This window comes from Hyla sarda, chromosome 1 (assembly GCF_029499605.1).
Source record: "Hyla sarda isolate aHylSar1 chromosome 1, aHylSar1.hap1, whole genome shotgun sequence".
Taxonomy (NCBI): Eukaryota; Metazoa; Chordata; class Amphibia; order Anura; family Hylidae; genus Hyla; species Hyla sarda.
Genome location: NC_079189.1, coordinates 256,029,799 through 256,043,593, shown reverse-complemented (window position 1 = coordinate 256,043,593; position 13,795 = coordinate 256,029,799). Strand labels below are relative to the sequence as shown.

Here is a 13,795-nt window from a genome sequence, read left to right as displayed (position 1 = left end):
TCGTCAGATTGCAAACTGCTACCCAGCTTAGGACCCGGTAAGTACTTGCATGGGAGACTGGCTGGGAATCCCAGGTGCCGTTGACATTTTGCTCTATTGCTGCCTTCCGCTCCGATTCCGAAAAGAATTTATTGATGCTTAAATCCACAGTATACAAGGTGTGAAGCTGTCGACGGCCATCCTAAGCTTAACGCGCCTGCTCTCGTCAGATCGCAGACTGGTACAGATCTTAGGGCCCGGTAAGTACCGGCATGGGACACTGGCTGGGAATCCCGGCTGCCGTTGACATTTTGCTCTGTTGCCGCCTTCCGTTCCGATTCCGAAAAGGATTTATTGATGCTTAAATCCACAGTATACAAGGTGTGAAGCTGTCAACGGCCATCCTAAGCTGAACGCGCCAGCTCTCGTCAGATCGCAGACTGCTACCCAGCTTAGGGCTTGGTAAGTACCAGCATGGGAGACTGGCTGTGAATCTCAGGTGTTGTTGACATTTTGCTCTGTAGCTCTGTAGACATTTTGCTCCGATTCGGAAAAGGATTTATTGATGCTTAAATCCACAATATACAGGGTGTGAAGCCGTCTACGGCTATCCTAAGCTGAATGCGCCTGTTCTTGCCAGATCGCAGACTGCTGCCCGGCAAGTACGGGCATGGGAGACTGGCTGGCAATCCAAGGTGCTATTGACATTTTGATCTGTTGCCGCCTTCCTCTCCGATTAAAATTTTTTTTTATTGATGCTTAAATCTACAGTATACAAGGCGTGAAGATGTCAACCGCCATCCTAAGCTGAACGCGCCTGCTCTCGTCAGATCGCAGACTGCTACCCAGCTTAGGGCCCGGTAAGTACTGGCATGGGAGACTGGCTGGGAATCCCGGGTGCCGTTGACATTTTGCTCTATTGCTGCCTTCCGCTCCGATTCCGAAAATAATTTATTGATGCTTAAATCCACAGTATACAAGGTGTGAAGCTGTCGACGGACATCCTAAGCTTAACGCGCCTGCTCTCGTTAGATCGCAGACTGGTACAGATCTTAGGGCCCGGTAAGTACCGGCATGGGACACTGGCTGGGAATCCCGGCTGCCGTTGACATTTTGCTCTGTTGCCGCCTTCCGTTCAGATTCCGAAAAGGATTTATTGATGCTTAAATGCACAGTATAAAGGACGAGAAGATGTCAACGGCCAACCTAAGCTGAACGCGCCTGCTCTCATCAGATCGCAGACTGCTACCCAGCGTAGGGCCCGGTAAGTACCAGCATGGGAGAGTGACTGGGAATCGCAGGTGTCGTTGACATTTTGCTCTGTTGCCGCCTTCCGCTCCGATTCCGTAAAGGTTTTATTGATGCTTAAATCCACAGTATACAGGGTGTGAAGATGTCTACGGCCATCCTAAGCTGAATGTGTCTGTTCTCGTCAGATCGCAGACTGCTACCCAGCTTCGGGCCTGGTAAGTACTAGCATGGGAGACTGGCTGGGAATCCTGGGTGCAGTTAACATTTTGTTCTGTTTCTGCTCCGATTCCGAAAATTATTTATTGATGCTTAAATCCACAGTATACAAAGTGTGAAGCTGTCAACGGCCATCCTAAGCTGAACGTGCCTGCTCTCGTCAGATCGCAGACTGCTACCCAGCTTAGGGCCCAGTAAGTACCAGCATGGGAGACTGGCTGGGAATCCCAGGTGTCGTTGTCATTATGCTCTATTGCCGCCTTACGCTCCGATTCCGAAAATGATTTATTGATGCTTAAATCCACAGTATACAGGGTGTGAACATGTCTTCGGCCATCCTAAGCTGAATGCGCCTGTTCTCGTCAGATCGCAGATTGCTACCCAGCTTCGGGCCTGGTAAGTACCAGCATGGGAGACTGGCTGGGAATCCCGGGTGCAGTTGAAATTTTGCTCTGTTTCTGCTCCGATTCCGAAAATTATTTATTGATGCTTAAATCCACAGTATACAAAGTGTGAAGCTGTCAATGGCCATCCTAAGCTGAACGCGCCTGCTCTCGTCAGATCGCAGACTGCCATACAGCTTAGGGCCTGGTAAGTACCAGCATGGGAGACTGGCTGGGAATCCCGGGTGCAGGTGACATTTTAATCTGTTGCTGCCTTCCGCTCCGATTCGGAAAAGGATTTATTGATGCTTAAATCCACAATATACAGGGTGTGAAGCTGTCAACGGCCATCCTAAGCTGAACGTGTCTGCTCTCCTCAGATCGCAGACTGCTGCCCGGCAGATACCGGCGTGGGAGACTGGCTGGCAATCCAAGGTGCCATTGACATTTTGCTCTGTTGCCGCCTTCCTCTCCGATTAATAAAAATATTTATTGATGCTTAAATCCACAATATACAACGCGTGAAGATGTCAACGGCCATCCTAAGCTGAATGCGCCTGCTCTCGTCAGATCGCAGACTGCTACCAAGCTTAGGGCCCAGTAAGTACCGGCATGGGAGACTGGCTGGGAATCCCAGGTGTAGTTGACATTTTGCTCTGTTGTCGCCTTCCGTTCCGATTCCGAAAAGGATTTATTGATGCTTAAATGCACAGTATAAAAATCATGAAGCTGTCCATGGCCATTCTAAGCTGAACGCGCCTGCTCTCGTCAGATCGCAGACTGTTACCCAGCTTAGGGCCCGGTAAGTACTGGCATGGGAGACTGGCTGGGAATCACGGTTGTCGTTGACATTTTGCTCTATTGCTGCCTTCCGCTCCGATTCCGAAAATAATTTATTGATGCTTAAATCCACAGTATACAAGGTGTGAAGCTGTCGACGGCCATCCTAAGCTTAACGCGCCTGCTCTCGTCAGATCGCAGACTGGTACAGATCTTAGGGCCCGGTAAGTACCGACATGGGACACTGGCTGGGAATCCCGGCTGCCGTTGACATTTTGCTCTGTTGCCGCCTTCCGCTCCGATTCTGAAAAGGATTTATTGATGCTTAAATGCACAGTATAAAGGGCATGAAGCTGTCAACGGCCATCCTAAGCTGAACGCGCCTGCTCTCGTCAGATCGCAGACTGCTACCCAGCTTAGGGCCCGGTAAGTACCAGCATGGGAGACTGGCTGGGAATCCCAGGTGTTGTTGACATTTTGCTCTGTAGCCGCCTTCCGCTCCGATTCCGAAAAGGATTTATTGATGCTTAAATCCACAGTATACAGGGTGTGAAGCCGTCTACGGCTATCCTAAGCTGAATGTGCCTGTTCTTGTCAGATCGCAGACTGCTGCCCGGCAAGTACGAGCATGGGAGACTGGCTGGCAATCCAAGGTGCTATTGACATTTTGCTCTGTTGCCGCCTTCCTCTCCGATTCCGAAAAGGATTTATTGATGCTTAAATGCACAGTATAAAAAGCATGAAGCTGTCAATGGCCATCCTAAGCTGAACGCGCCTGCTCTCGTCAAATCGCAGACTGCTACCCAGCTTAGGGCCCGGTAAGTACTGGCATGGGAGACTGGCTGGGAATCCCGGGTGCCGTTGACATTTTGCTCTATTGCTGCCTTCCGCTCCGATTCCGAAAATAATTTATTGATGCTTAAATTCACAGTATACAAGGTGTGAAGCTGTCAACGGCCATCCTAAGCTGAACGCGCCTGCTCTCGTCAGATCGCAGACTGCTACCCAGCTTAGGGCCTGGTAAGTACCTGCATGGGAGACTGGCTGGGAATCCCGGGTGCAGTTGACATTTTAATCTGTTGCCGCATTCCGCTCCGATTCGGAAAAGGATTTATTGATGCTTAAATCCACAATGTACAGGGTGTGAAGCTGTCAACGGCCATCCTAAGCCTGAACGTGTCTGCTCTCCTCAGATCACAGACTGCTGCCTGGCAGTTACCGGCATGGGAGACTGGCTGGCAATACAAGGTGCCATTGACATTTTGCTCTGTTGCCGCCTTCCTCTCCGATTAATAAAAATATTTATTGATGCTTAAATCCACAATATACAAGGTGTGAAGATGTCAACGGCCATCCTAAGCTGAACGCGCCTGCTCTCGTCAGATCGCAGACCGCTACCCAGCTTAGGGCCCAGTAAGTACCGGCATGGAGACTGGCTGGGAATCCCGGGTGCAGTTGACATTTTGCTCTGTTGCCGCCTTCCGTTCCGATTCCGAAAAGGATTTATTGATGCTTAAATGCACAGTATAAAAATCATGAAGCTGTCAATGGCCATCCTAAGCTGAACGCGCCTGCTCTCGTCAGATCGAAGACTGCTACCCAGCTTAGGGCCCGGTAAGTACTTGCATGGGAGACTGGCTGGGAATCCCGGTTGCCGTTGACATTTTGCTCTATTGCTGCCTTCCGCTCCGATTCCGAAAATAATTTATTGATGCTTAAATCCACAGTATACAAGGTGTGAAGCTGTCGACGGCCATCCTAAGCTTAACGCGCCTGCTCTCGTCAGATCGCAGACTGGTACAGATCTTAGGGCCCGGTAAGTACCGGCATGGGACACTGGCTGGGAATCCCGGGTGCAGTTGACATTTTATTCTGTTGCCGCCTTCCGCTCCGATTCGGAAAAGGATTTATTGATGCTTAAATCCACAATATACAGGGTGTGAAGCTGTCAACGGCCATCCTAAGCCTGAACGTGCCTGCTCTCCTCAGATCGCAGACTGCTGCCCGGCAGTTACCGGCATGGGAAACTGGCTGGCAATCCAAGGTGCCATTGACATTTTGCTCTGTTGCCTCCTTCCTCTCCGATTAATAAAAATATTTATTGATGCTTAAATCCACAATATACAAGGTGTGAAGATGTCAACGGCCATCCTAAGCTGAACGCGCCTGCTCTCGTCAGATCGCAGACCGCTACCCAGCTTAGGGCCCAGTAAGTACCGGCATGGGAGACTGGCTGGGAATCCCGGGTGCAGTTGACATTTTGCTCTGTTGCCGCCTTCCGTTCCGATTCCGAAAAGGATTTATTGATGCTTAAATGCACAGTATAAAAATCATGAAGCTGTCAATGGCCATCCTAAGCTGAACGCGCCTGCTCTCGTCAGATCGCAGACTGCTACCCAGCTTAGGGCCCGGTAAGTACTTGCATGGGAGACTGGCTGGGAATCCCGGTTGCCGTTGACATTTTGCTCTATTGCTGCCTTCCGCTCCGATTCCGAAAATAATTTATTGATGCTTAAATCCACAGTATACAAGGTGTGAAGCTGTCGACGGCCATCCTAAGCTTAACGCGCCTGCTCTCGTCAGATCGCAGACTGGTACAGATCTTAGGGCCCGGTAAGTACCGGCATGGGACACTGGCTGGGAATCCCGGGTGCAGTTGACATTTTATTCTGTTGCCGCCTTCCGCTCCGATTCGGAAAAGGATTTATTGATGCTTAAATCCACAATATACAAGGCGTGAAGATGTCAACGGCCATCCTAAGCTGAACGAGCCTGCTCTCGTCAGATCGCAGACTGCTACCCAGCTTCGGACCTGGTAAGTACCAGCATGGGAGACTGGCTGGGAATCCAGGCTGCGTCGACATTTTGCTCTGTTTCTTCTCCGATTCCGAAAATTATTTATTGATGCTTAAATCCACAGTATACAAAGTGTGAAGCTGTCAACGGCCATCCTAAGCTTAACGCGCCTGCTCTCGTCAGATCGCAGACTGGTACAGATCTTAGGGCCCGGTAAGTACCGGCATGAGACACTGGCTGGGAATCCCGGCTGCCGTGGACATTTTGCTCTGTTGCCGCCTTCCGTTCCGATTCCGAAAAGGATTTATTGATGCTTAAATGCACAGTATACAAAGTGTGAAGCTGTCAACGGCCATCCTAAGCTGAACGCGCCTGCTCTCGTCAGATCGCAGACTGCTACCCAGCTTAGGGCCCGGTAAGTACCAGCATGGGAGACTGGCTGGGAATCCCGGGTGCAGTTGACATTTTAATCTGTTGCCACCTTCCGCTCCGATTCGGAAAAGGATTTATTGATGCTTAAATCCACAATATACAGGGTGTGAAGCTGTCAACGGCCATCCTAAGCCTGAACGTGCCTGCTCTCCTCAGATCGCAGACTGCTGCCCGGCAGTTACCGGCATGGGAGACTGGCTGGCAATCCAAGGTGCCATTGACATTTTGCTCTGTTGCCGCCTTCCTCTCCGATTAATAAAAATATTTATTGATGCTTAAATCCGCAATAAACAAGGCGTGAAGATGTCAACGGCCATCCTCAGCTGAACGCGCATGCTCTCGTCAGATTGCAGACTGCTACCCAGCTAAGGGCCCGGTAAGTACCAGCATGGGAGACTGGCTGGGAATCCCAGGTGTTGTTGACATTTTGCTCTGTAGCCGCCTTCCGCTCCGATTCCGAAAAGGATTTATTGATGCTTAAATGCACAGTATAAAAAGCATGAAGCTGTCAATGGCCATCCTAAGCTGAACATGCCTGCTCTTGTCAGATCGCAGACGGCTACCCAGCTTAGGGCCCGGTAAGTACTGGCATGGGAGACTGGCTGGGAATCCAGGGTGCAGTTGACATTTTGCTCTGTTGCCGCCTTCCGCTCCGATTCGGAAAAGGATTTATTGATGCTTAAATGCACAGTATAAAAAGCATGAAGCTGTCAACGGCCATCCTAAGCTGAACGCGCCTGCTCTCGTCAGATCGGACCTAGCTTAGGGCCCGGTAAGTACTGGCATAGGAGACTGGCTGGGAATCCCGGGCGCCGTTGACATTTTGCTCTATTGCTGCCTTCCGCTCCGATTCCGAAAAGAATTTATTGATGCTTAAATCCACAGTATACAAGGTGTGAAGCTGTTGACGGCCATCCTAAGCTGAACGCGCCTGCTCTCGTCAGATCGCAGACTGCTACCCAGCTTAGGGCCCGGTAAGTACCAGCATGGGAGACTGGCTTGGAATCCCAGGTGTCGTTGACATTTTGCTCTGTTGCCGCCTTACGCTCCGATTCCGAAAAGGATTTATTGATGCTTAAATCCACAGTATACAGGGTGTGAAGATGTCTACGGCCATCCTAAGCTGAATGCGCCTGTTCTCGTCAGATCGCAGACTGCTACCCAGCTTCGGGCCTGGTAAGTACCAGCATGTGAGACTGGCTGGGAATCCCGGGTGCAGTTGACATTTTGCTCTGTTTCTGCTCCGATTCCGAAAATTATTTATTGATGCTCAAATCCACAGTATACAAAGTGTGAAGCTGTCAACGGCCATCCTAAGCTGAACGCGCCTGCTCTCGTCAGATCGCAGACTGCTACCCAGCTTAGGGCCCGGTAAGTACCAGCATGGGAGACTGGCTGGGAATCCCAGGTGTTGTTGACATTTTGCTCTGTAGCCGCCTTCCGCTTCGACTCCGAAAAGGATTTATTGATGCTTAAATCCACAGTATACAGGGTGTGAAGCAGTCTACGGCTATCCTAAGCTGAATGTGCCTGTTCTTGTCAGATCGCAGACTGCTGCCCAGCAAGTACGGGCATGGGAGACTGGCTGGCAATTCAAGGTGCTATTGACATTTTGCTCTGTTGCCGCCTTCCTCTCCGATTCCGAAAAGGATTTATTGATGCTTAAATGCACAGTATAAAAAGCATGAAGCTGTCAACGGCCATCCTAAGCTGAACGCGCCTGCTCTCGTCAGATCGGACCCAGCTTAGGGCCCGGTAAGTACTGGCATAGGAGACTGGCTGGGAATCCCGGGCGCCATTGACATTTTGCTCTATTGCTGCCTTCCGCTCCGATTCCGAAAATAATTTATTGATGCTTAAATCCACAGTATACAAGGTGTGAAGCTGTCGACGGCCATCCTAAGCTTAACGCGCCTGCTCTCGTCAGATCGCAGACTGGTACAGATCTGCCGTTGACATTTTGCTCTGTTGCCGCCTTCCGTTCCGATTCCGAAAAGGATTTATTGATGCTTAAATGCACAGTATAAAGGGTGAGAAGCTGTCAACGGCCATCCTAAGCTGAATGCGCCTGCTCTCGTCAGATCGCAGACTGCTACCCAGCTTAGGGCCCGGTAAGTACCAGCATGGGAGACTGGCTGGGAATCCCAGGTGTTGTTGACATTTTGCTCTGTAGCCGCCTTCCGCTTCGATTCCGAAAAGGATTTATTGATGCTTAAATCCACAGTATACAGGGTGTGAAGCCGTCTACGGCTATCCTAAGCTGAATGTGCCTGTTCTTATCAGATCGCAGACTGCTGCCCGGCAAGTACAGGCATGGGAGACTGGCTGGCAATCCAAGGTGCTAGGGACATTTTGCTCTGTTGCTGCCTTCCTCTCCAATTCCGAAAAGGATTTATTGATGCTTAAATACACAGTATAAAGGGCGTGAAGCTGTTAACGGCCATCCTAAGCTGAACGCGCCTGCTCTCGTCAGATCGCAGACTGCTACCCAGCTTAGGGCCCGGTAAGTACCAGCATGGGAGACTGGCTGGGAATCTCAGGTGTTGTTGACATTTTGCTCTGTAGCTCTGTAGACATTTTGCTCAGATTCCGAAAAGGATTTATTGATGCTTAAATCTACAGTATACAGGGTGTGAAGCCGTCTACGGCTATCCTAAGCTGAGTGCGCCTGTTCTTGTCAGATCGCAGACTGCTGCCCGGCAAGTACGGGCATGGGAGACTGGCTGGCAATCCAAGGTGCTATTGACATTTTGCTCTGTTGCCGCCTTCCTCTCCGATTAAAAAAAAAATTTATATATGCTTAAATCCACAGTATACAAGGCGTGAAGATGTCAATGGCCATCCTAAGCTGAACGTGCCTGCTCTCGTCAGATCGCAGACTGCTACGCAGCTTAGGGCCCAGTAAGTACCGGTATGGGAGACTGGCTGGGAATCCCGGGTGCAGTTGACATTTTGCTCTGTTGCCGCCTTCCGTTCCGAATTCGAAAAGGATTTATTGATGTTTAAATGCACAGTATAAAAAGCATGAAGCTGTCAATGGCCATCCTAAGCTGAACGCGCCTGCTCTCGTCAGATCGCAGACTGCTACCCAGCTTAGGGCCCGGTAAGTACTGGCATGGGAGACTGACTGGGAATCCCGGGTGCCGTTGACATTTTGCTCTATTGCTGCCTTCCGCTCCGATTCCGAAAAGAATTTATTGATGCTTAAATCCACAGTATACAAGGTGTGAAGCTGTCGACGGCCATCCTAAGCTTAACGCGCCTGCTCTCGTCAGATCGCAGACTGGTACAGATCTTAGGGCCCGGTAAGTACCGGCATGGGACACTGGCTTGGAATCCCGGCTGCCGTTGACATTTTGCTCTGTTGCCGCCTTCCGCTCCGTTTCCGAAAAGGATTTATTGATGCTTAAATCCACAGTATACAGGGTGTGAAGATGTCTACGGCCAACCTAAGCTGAACGCGCCTGCTCTCGTCAGATCGCAGACTGCTACCCAGCTTAGGGCCCGGTAAGTACTGGCATGGGAGACTGACTGGGAATCCCGGGTGCCGTTGACATTTTGCTCTATTGCTGCCTTCCGCTCCGATTCCGAAAAGGATTTATTGATTCTTAAATGCACAGTATAAAGGGCGAGAAGCTGTCAACGGCCATCCTAAGCTGAACGCGCCTGCTCTCGTCAGATCGCAGACTGCTACCCAGCTTAGGGCCCGGTAAGTACCAGCATGGGAGACTGGCAGGGAATCCCAGGTGTCGTTGACATTTTGCTCTGTTGCCGCCTTCCGCTCCGTTTCCGAAAAGGATTTATTGATGCTTAAATCCACAGTATACAGGGTGTGAAGATGTCAACGGCCATCCTAAGCCTGAACGTGCCTGCTCTCCTCAGATCGCAGACTGCTGCCCAGCAGTTACCGGCATGGGAGACTGGCTGGCAATCCAAGGTGCCATTGACATTTTGCTCTGTTGCCGCCATCCTCTCCGATTAATAAAAATATTTATTGATGCTTAAATCCACAATATACAAGGCATGAAGATGTCAACGGCCATCCTAAGCTGAACGCGCCTGCTCTTGTCAGATCGCAGACTGCTACCCAGCTTAGGGCCCAGAAAGTACCGGCATGGGAGACTGGCTGGGAATCCCGGGTGCAGTTGACATTTTGCTCTGTTGCCACCTTCCGTTCCGATTCCGAAAAGGATTTATTGATGCTTAAATGCACAGTATAAAGGGCGTGAAGCTGGCAACGGCCATCCTAAGCTGAACGCGCCTGCTCTCGTCAGATCGCAGACTGCTACCCAGCTTAGGGCCCGGTAAGTACCAGCATGGGAGACTGGCTGGGAATCCCAGGTGTTGTTGACATTTTGCTCTTTAGCCGCCTTCCGCTCCGATTCCGAAAAGGATTTATTGATGCTTAAATCCACAGTATACAGTGTGTGAAGCCGTCTACGGCTATCCTAAGCTGAATGTGCCTATTCTTGTCAGATCGCAGACTGCTGCCCGGCAAGAACGGGCATGGGAGACTGGCTGGCAATCCAAGGTGCTATTGACATTTTGCTCTGTTGCCGCCTTCTTCTCCGATTCCGAAAAGGATTTATTGATGCTTAAATGCACAGTATAAAATGCATGAAGCTGTCAATGGCCATCCTAAGCTGAACGCACCTGCTCTTGTCAGATCGCAGACTGCTACCCAGCTTAGGGCCCGGTAAGTACTGGCATGGGAGACTGGCTGGGAATCCCGGGTGCCGTTGACATTTTGCTCTATTGCTGCCTTCCGCTCCGATTCCGAAAATAATTTATTGATGCTTAAATCCACAGTATACAAAGTGCGAAGCTGTCAACGGCAATCCTAAGCTGAACGCGCCTGCTCTCGTCAGATCGCAGACTGCTACCCAGCTTAGGGCATGGTAAGTATCAGCATGGGAGACTGGCTGGGAATCCCGGGTGCAGTTGACATTTTAATCTGTTGCCGCCTTCCGCTCCGATTCGGAAAAGGATTTATTGATGCTTAAATCCACAATATACAGGGTGTGAAGCTGTCAACGGCCATCCTAAGCCTGAACGTGCCTGCTCTCCTCAGATCGCAGACTGCTGCCCGGCAGTTACCGGCATGGGAGACTGGCTGGCAATCCAAGGTGCCATTGACATTTTGCTCTGTTGCCGCCATCCTCTCCGATTAATAAAAATATTTATTGATGCTTAAATCCACAATATACAAGGCATGAAGATGTCAACGGCCATCCTAAGCTGAATGCACCTGCTCTTGTCAGATCGCAGACTGCTACCCAGCTTAGGGCCCAGTAAGTACCGGCATGGGAGACTGGCTGGGAATCCCGGGTGCAGTTGACATTTTGCTCTGTTGCCACCTTCCGTTCCGATTCCGAAAAGGATTTATTGATGCTTAAATGCACAGTATAAAGAGCGTGAAGCTGTCAACGGCCATCCTAAGCTGAGCGCGCCTGCTCTCGTCAGATCGCAGACTGCTACCCAGCTTAGGGCCCGGTAAGTACCAGCATGGGAGACTGGCTGGGAATCCCAGGTGTTGTTGACATTTTGCTCTTTAGCCGCCTTCCGCTCCGCTTCCGAAAAGGATTTATTGATGCTTAAATCCACAGTATACAGTGTGGGAAGCCGTCTACGGCTATCCTAAGCTGAATGTGCCTGTTCTTGTCAGATCGCAGACTGCTGCCCGGCAAGAACGGGCATGGGAGACTGGCTGGCAATCCAAGGTGCTATTGACATTTTGCTCTGTTGCCGCCTTCCTCTCCGATTCCGAAAAGGATTTATTGATGCTTAAATGCACAGTATAAAATGCATGAAGTTGTCAATGGCCATCCTAAGCTGAACGCACCTGCTCTCGTCAGATCGCAGACTGATACCCAGCTTAGGGCCCGGTAAGTACTGGCATGGGAGACTGGCTGGGAATCCCGGGTGCCGTTGACATTTTGCTCTATTGCTGCCTTCCGCTCCGATTCCGAAAAGAATTTATTGATGCTTAAATCCACAGTATACAAGGTGTGAAGCTGTCGACGGCCATCCTAAGCTTAACGCGCCTGCTCTCATCAGATCGCAGACTGGTACCCAGCTTCGGGCCTGGTAAGTACCAGCATGGGAGACTGGCTGGGAATCCCGGGTGCATTTTGCTCTGTTTCTGCTCCGATTCCGAAAATTATTTATTGATGCTTAAATCCACAGTATACAGGGTGTGAAGATGTCTACCGCCATCCTAAGATGAATGCGCCTGTTCTCGTCAGATCGCAGACTGCTACCCAGCTTCGGGCCTGGTAAGTACCAGCATGGGAGACTGGCTGGGAATCCCGGGTGCATTTTGCTCTGTTTCTGCTCCGATTCCGAAAATTATTTATTGATGCTTAAATCCACAGTATACAAAGTGTGAAGCTGTCAACGGCCATCCTAAGCTGAACGCGCCTGCTCTCGTCAGATCGCAGACTGCTACCCAGCTTAGGGCCCGGTAAGTACCAGCATGGGAGACTGGCTGGGAATCCCAGGTGTCGTTGACATTTTGCTCTGTTGCCGCCTTAAGCTTCGATTCCGAAAATGATTTATTGATGCTTAAATCTACAGTATACAGGGTGTGAAGCCGTCTACGGCTATCCTAAGCTGAATGCGCCTGTTCTTGTCAGATCGCAGACTGCTGCCCGGCAAGTATGGGCATGGGAGACTGGCTGGCAATCCAAGGTGCTATTGACATTTTGCTCTGTTGCCGCCTTCCTCTCCGATTAAAAAAAATATTTATTGATGCTTAAATCCACAGTATACAAGGCGTGAAGATGTCAACGGCCATCCTAAGCTGAACGCGCCTGCTCTCGTCAGATCGCAGACTGCTACGCAGCTTAGGGCCCAGTAAGTACCGGCATGGGAGACTGGCTGGGAATCCCGGGTGTAGTTGACATTTTGCTCTGTTGCCGCCTTCCGTTCCGAATCCGAAAAGGATTTATTGATGTTTAAATGCACAGTATAAAAAGCATGAAGCTGTCAATGGCCATCCTAAGCTGAACGCGCCTGCTCTCGTCAGATCGCAGACTGCTACCCAGCTTAGGGCCTGGTAAGTACCAGCATGGGAGACTGGCTGGGAATCCCGGGTGCAGTTGACATTTTAATCTGTTGCCGCCTTCCGCTCCGATTCGGAAAAGGATTTATTGATGCTTAAATCCACAATATACAGGGTGTGAAGCTGTCAACGGCCATCCTAAGCCTGAACATGCCTGCTCTCCTCAGATCGCAGACTGCTACCCAGCTTAGGGCCCAGTAAGTACCTGCATGGGAGACTGGCTGGGAATCCCGGGTGCAGTTGACATTTTGCTCTGTTGCCGCCTTCCGTTCCGATTCCGAAAAGGATTTATTGATGCTTAAATGCACAGTATAAAAAGCATAAAGCTGTCAATGGCCGTCCTAAGCTGAACGCGCCTGCTCTCGTCAGATTGCAGACTGCTACCCAGCTTAGGGCCCGGTAAGTACTGGCATGGGAGACTGGCTGGGAATCCCGGGTGTCGTTGACATTTTGCTCTATTGCTGCCTTACGCTCCGATTCCGAAAATAATTTATTGATGCTTAAATCCACAGTATACAAGGTGTGAAGCTGTCGACGGCCATCCTAAGCTTAACCCCTTCCCGCAGAATGTCATATATAAACGCCGGGTTGTGCAGTGCGTTCGCGCATCCCGGCGTTTATAAATGACATGCAGTTAACCCGGCGATGCGCAGCATCGCACGGGTTAACTGGCAGAAGTCCCGCTGTTTCCAGCAGGGGACAACTTCTGCTTCACCCCCAGGACCATCAATTGATGGTCCTGGTCAGCGATCACTGTGATTGGTCCCTGTGGACCAATCACAGTGATCTGGGGTGAAAGTTCAGATCCCCCGCACTGCCCGCCCCTGGAAGTCGGGCAGAAGGGGGGACGAAGGCTGCAGGGGCTCGCGGGGACCTGCGGCATTCGGGGGGAACA

General features: G+C 50.6%; 16 pseudogenes; all 16 read left to right on the top strand.

Annotated features, from left to right (window-relative positions):
• Positions 1 to 768: 768 nt before the first annotated feature.
• Positions 769 to 888, top strand: LOC130352416 (5S ribosomal RNA; annotated as a pseudogene).
• A 2,076-nt stretch (positions 889 to 2,964) lies between these two features.
• On the top strand, positions 2,965 to 3,084 carry LOC130319404 (5S ribosomal RNA; annotated as a pseudogene).
• A 474-nt stretch (positions 3,085 to 3,558) lies between these two features.
• Positions 3,559 to 3,678, top strand: LOC130352554 (5S ribosomal RNA; annotated as a pseudogene).
• A 1,271-nt stretch (positions 3,679 to 4,949) lies between these two features.
• LOC130327319 (5S ribosomal RNA) lies at positions 4,950 to 5,069 on the top strand (annotated as a pseudogene).
• A 680-nt stretch (positions 5,070 to 5,749) lies between these two features.
• LOC130352588 (5S ribosomal RNA) lies at positions 5,750 to 5,869 on the top strand (annotated as a pseudogene).
• Positions 5,870 to 7,137: 1,268 nt separating this feature from the next.
• LOC130319393 (5S ribosomal RNA) lies at positions 7,138 to 7,257 on the top strand (annotated as a pseudogene).
• A 620-nt stretch (positions 7,258 to 7,877) lies between these two features.
• LOC130317335 (5S ribosomal RNA) lies at positions 7,878 to 7,997 on the top strand (annotated as a pseudogene).
• Positions 7,998 to 8,269: 272 nt separating this feature from the next.
• On the top strand, positions 8,270 to 8,389 carry LOC130353018 (5S ribosomal RNA; annotated as a pseudogene).
• Positions 8,390 to 8,869: 480 nt separating this feature from the next.
• LOC130353084 (5S ribosomal RNA) lies at positions 8,870 to 8,989 on the top strand (annotated as a pseudogene).
• A 284-nt stretch (positions 8,990 to 9,273) lies between these two features.
• On the top strand, positions 9,274 to 9,393 carry LOC130351949 (5S ribosomal RNA; annotated as a pseudogene).
• Positions 9,394 to 9,475: 82 nt separating this feature from the next.
• LOC130331913 (5S ribosomal RNA) lies at positions 9,476 to 9,595 on the top strand (annotated as a pseudogene).
• Positions 9,596 to 10,070: 475 nt separating this feature from the next.
• On the top strand, positions 10,071 to 10,190 carry LOC130352834 (5S ribosomal RNA; annotated as a pseudogene).
• Positions 10,191 to 10,462: 272 nt separating this feature from the next.
• Positions 10,463 to 10,582, top strand: LOC130332569 (5S ribosomal RNA; annotated as a pseudogene).
• Positions 10,583 to 11,259: 677 nt separating this feature from the next.
• On the top strand, positions 11,260 to 11,379 carry LOC130347828 (5S ribosomal RNA; annotated as a pseudogene).
• Positions 11,380 to 11,651: 272 nt separating this feature from the next.
• On the top strand, positions 11,652 to 11,771 carry LOC130317478 (5S ribosomal RNA; annotated as a pseudogene).
• A 458-nt stretch (positions 11,772 to 12,229) lies between these two features.
• Positions 12,230 to 12,349, top strand: LOC130313127 (5S ribosomal RNA; annotated as a pseudogene).
• Positions 12,350 to 13,795: the final 1,446 nt, after the last annotated feature.